General features: G+C 44.4%; 1 non-coding gene across 1 annotated transcript; it reads right to left on the reverse strand.

Annotated features, from left to right (window-relative positions):
• Positions 1-4,579: 4,579 nt before the first annotated feature.
• Positions 4,580-4,660, reverse strand: TRNAL-AAG. Its single transcript has one exon. It is a non-coding gene; the product is annotated as a tRNA-Leu (tRNA).
• Between the last annotated feature and the right edge of the window lie 248 nt (positions 4,661-4,908).

Here is a 4,908-nt window from a genome sequence, read left to right on the forward strand (position 1 = left end):
ATGTTTTCCGACAAGTTCAAGGAGTTGACTACGATGAGACTTTCTCACTCGTAGCGATGCTAAGAGTCTGTTGGAATTATATTAGCGATTACTGCATTATTCATGAAATCTTGCAGATAGGATGTCAAAACATTGTTTCCTCGACGATTTTCTTGAGGAAAGGTTGTATGTGATACAACCGGAAGGTTTTGTCAATCCTGAAAGATGCTAATAAAGTATGCAAAGCCCCAGCAATCCTTCTAAGGACTGGAGTAAGCCTTTTGGAGTTGGAATGTATGCTTTGATGATGATCAAAGATTTTGGTGTATACAAAGTTTATGAGAAACTTGTATTTCCAAAGAAGTGAGTGGGAGCACTATAGAATTTCTGATGAGTATATGTTGTTGACATATTGTTGATCAGAAATGACGTAGAATTTCTGGAAAGCATATAGGGTTATTTGGAAAGTGTTTTTCAATGGAAAACCTGGATTAAGCTACTTGAACATTGAGCATCAAGATCTATAAGGATAGATCAAAACGCTTAATGGTACTTTCAAATGAGCACATACCTTGACATGATCTTGAAGGTGTTCAAGATGGACAAGTCAAAGAAGGAGTTGTAAGGTGTGAAGTTAAGACTTAAAGCTCAACCACGCAGAAGAAAGAGGAAGGACGAAGGTCGTCCCCTATGCTTTTATCATAGGCTCTCTACAGTATGCTATGCTGTGTACCGCACCTGAAGTGTGCCTTGCCATGAGTCAGTCAAGGGGTACAAGAGTGATCCAAGAATGGATCACAGGACAGCGGTCAAAGTTATCCTTAGTAACTAGTGGACTAAGGAATTTTCTCGATTATGGAGGTGGTAAAAGAGTTCGTCATAAAGGGTTACACCGATGCAAACTTTGACACTAATCCAGATCATTCTGAGTAGTAAACTGGATTCGTATAGTAGAACAGTTATTTGGAATAGCTCCAAATAGAACGTGGTAGCTGCATCTGGGAGATGACATAGAGATTTGTAAAGCACACACGGATCTGAAAGATTCAGACCCGTTGACTATAACATCTCTCACAAGCATAACATGATCAAACCCAGAACTCATCGAGTGTTAATCACATGGTAATGTGAACTAGATTATTGACTCTAGTAACTCTTTGGGTGTTAGTCACATGGGGATGTGACCTTGAGTGTTAATCACATAGCGATGTGAACTAGATTATTGACTCTAGTGCAAGTGGGAGACTGTTGGAAATATGCCCTAGAGGCAATAATAAATTGATTATTATTATATTTCCTTGTTCATGATAATCATTTATTATCCATGCTAGAATTGTTTTGATAGGAAACTCAGATACATGTGTGGATACATAGACAACACCATTTCCCTAGTAAGCCTCTAGTTGACTAGCTCGTTGATCAATAGATGGTTACAGTTTCCTGACCATGAACATTGGATGTCGTTGATAACGGGATCACATCATTAGGAGAATGATGTAATGGACAAGACCCAATCCTAAGCCTAGCACAAAGATCATGTAGTTCGTATGCTAAAGCTTTTCTAATGTCAAGTATCATTTCCTTAGACCATGAGATTGTGCAACTCCCGGATACCGTAGGAGTGCTTTGGGTGTGCCAAACGTCACAACGTAACTGGGTGGCTATAAAGGTACACTACAGGTATCTCCGAAAGTGTCTGTTGGGTTGTCACGAATCAAGACTGAGATTTGTCACTCTGTGTAAACGGAGAGGTATCTCTGGGCCCACTCGGTAGGACATCATCATAATGTGCACAATGTGATCAAGGAGTTGATCACGGGATGTTGTGTTACGGAACGAGTAAAGAGACTTGCCGGTAACGAGATTGAACAAGGTATCGGGATACCGACGATCGAATCTCGGGCAAGTGTCGTACCGATAGACAAAGGGAATTATATACGGGATTGATTAAGTCCTTGACATCGTGGTTCATCCGATGAGATCATCGTGGAACATGTGGGAGCCAACATGGGTATCCAGATCCCGCTGTTGGTTATTGACCGGAGAGTCATCTCGGTCATGTCTGCATGTCTCCCGAACCCGTAGGGTCTACACACTTAAGGTTCGGTGATGCTAGGGTTATAGAGATATTAGTATGCGGTAACCCGAAAGTTGTTCGGAGTCCCGGATGAGATCCCGGACGTCACGAGGAGTTCCGGAATGGTCCGCAGGTAAAGAATTATATATAGGAAGTGCTATTTCGGCCATCGGGACAAGTTTCGGGGTCACCGGTATTGTACCGGGACCACCGCAAGGGTCCCGGGGGTCCACCGGGTGGGGCCACCTGCCCCGGGGGCCACATGGACTGTAGGGGGTGCGCCTTGGCCTACATGGGCCAAGGGCACCAGCCCCTAGAGGCCCATGCGCCAAAGGGACAAGAGGAGGGGAGAGTCCTAAAGGGGGAAGGCACCTCCGAGGTGCCTTGGGGAGGATGGACTCCTCCCCCCCTTGGCCACACCCTTCCTTGGAGGAAGGGGCAAGGCTGCGCCCTCCCCCTCTCCCTTGGCCCTATATATAGTGGGGGGAAGGGAGGGCAACCATACCTAAGCCCTGGCGCCTCCCTCTCCCTCCCATGACACATCTTCCTCCTCCCGCAGCGCTTGGCGAAGCCCTGTTGGAATCCCGCTACTTCCACCACCACACCGTCGTGCTGCTGGATCTCCATCAACCTCTCCTCCCCCCCTTACTGGATCAAGAAGGAGGAGACGTCGCTGCTCCGTACGTGTGTTGAACGCGGAGGTGCCGTCCGTTCGACGCTAGGATCATCGGTGATTTGGATCACGACGAGTACGACTCCATCAACCTTGTTCTCTTGAACGCTTCCGCGCGCGATCTACAAGGGTATGTAGATCCACTCCTCCCTCGTTGCTAGATGACTCCATAGATAGATCTTGGTGACACGTAGGAAAATTTTGAATTTATGCTACGTTACCCAACAAAAAGGGGGGCTGGGGAGGTTGTCTTCCTGCCAGGAACATTGCGTTGGGGCTATCCAGAAAATTCTGGAAGGTCCCAAAACTTGTCCAACACCCTCCAATATATTCCAGAGGTGTTCCAAAACTTTTTCGGCTTAATGGTTTACTTCGAAACATTTCTGGTATGATGGTTTACTCTGAAACATTTTCGATATCTCCGAAACAGTTCCATTTTTCTTTCTGAAACTTTTCTAGTGACTTTCTCTCAGACTCCTAACCTGGTACTTAGTAGGTAGATGACCCTTAAGTGTGTGACCCTATAGGTTCGATGAAGTATAGACATGTCTGGAACCCCTTCTGATGAATGATCAATAGCAGAACCATGGACATCCATACTGACCCCTATACCCACATGAATAAATATTCAAGTGAACCTTTAGTTACATGTGCTATTCATGTTGCTTCGTGATATGTTACAAAAACACGAGGTGAGATTTATCGGCATCCCCGTGAATCAACAACTTGTTGACTATGCCAGTTTCCTCGTTACGGCTTCTGTTCTCATTTCTCGTTCCCATGTTCCGGCATCCCTATGATCAAATAATAGTGTTTCTGGTCAGACGATGATTGATACTGTAACATTGAGAGGCCCTAAGAACATCTCTTCATCGTCAGAGGAGCAAACCCCAATCTTGAGCTATCTAGTCCCATGTCATAGTTTTTCGTGAACCTGTAAGCCGTCATAATAGCCACCTATTACATATGACATGTAACAAACCCCAAAGTTCATGAAACAAGTAGGAAGGAACTTGAGACTCTCATGGTCTAAGGAATTATGCAAATGTTTAATTTTCTTTGTGTTATGAACCATTAACTTGTGACGAATGTATCTCACAGCATAACAACAATTGGGTCGATTCAACACAAGTGTTCCTCTAGCATTATGTCCTCAGATTTTTTGGCATACTCATGCCCATGATCACGAAAACGTAACCATCATGCAACACTTGAGCTAGTCTTAGAGGCATGACTAGTAATACATTTTACCATTTATTATTCCACCAATTCACATGGGCTTTCCGCTGATCCGTTATGGATATATGGGCTGAAGGACCATTGCAATTATAGCACGAAATATAAACATTAATTACCAACTCGGGGATAATTAAATAATAATTGTTATTACTGCCTCTAGAGCATATCTCCTACACAGACATGTTTGATTAATTCAAATTGGATAGAGCATAGAAGAACAAACATTGCACATGCAAGAGGTCAGATTGCCATAGAACCCTTCACTATAATTGTAAGAATGTCGGCCTCGGAGATGGTAGTTTCTCTCGGCCTCAATTTTAGTTTGCCACACTTTTTCACCGATGTAATCCACTGGTGTCATAGGCTTAGTTTCTTATCAAATCTTTTTTTAGGGAAATACATTGTATGCACATCGAAAGATACAAGAGGAGGGAAATGGAAAGAACGAGTTTAATGCATTATCAATAAACCCACTGTGCACACCCAGGATGGGCACCACGGGGCAAAAAGCTGATAGTGCTAACACAACCACGATCTTGAGCATATATGCATCAACAAAACATATTGACCAGAGTGATGATGCATGTGGGAAAAAAAGGCAAAAGAATTTTTGACCAGAGTGGGATTTGAACCCACGCCCTTTCGGACCAGAGCCTTAATCTGGCGCCTTAGACCAACTCGGCCATCTGATCTTTGGTGCTATTCAGCCCAACGTACCCTTGAAGTACACTAAACAAGTTACCGTTTTGTCTCCCTTCTGGAATCTTTGTATACCTGCCCACGGCATACAGCCAGCGTCGGACGAAGTACCTCGTTTTCAGATCCCATACGTCACTTTCTTCCAACCCAATGGTAGACCCGTCAAACAAGTCTGCTGGTGGCGGCCAACCGGCTGCCATGGAGTCCCTGTCGTCGTTGGATCTAGATTATCACCATCTAC

This window comes from Triticum dicoccoides, chromosome 6A (assembly GCF_002162155.2).
Source record: "Triticum dicoccoides isolate Atlit2015 ecotype Zavitan chromosome 6A, WEW_v2.0, whole genome shotgun sequence".
In the NCBI taxonomy this organism is placed as follows: Eukaryota; Viridiplantae; Streptophyta; class Magnoliopsida; order Poales; family Poaceae; genus Triticum; species Triticum dicoccoides.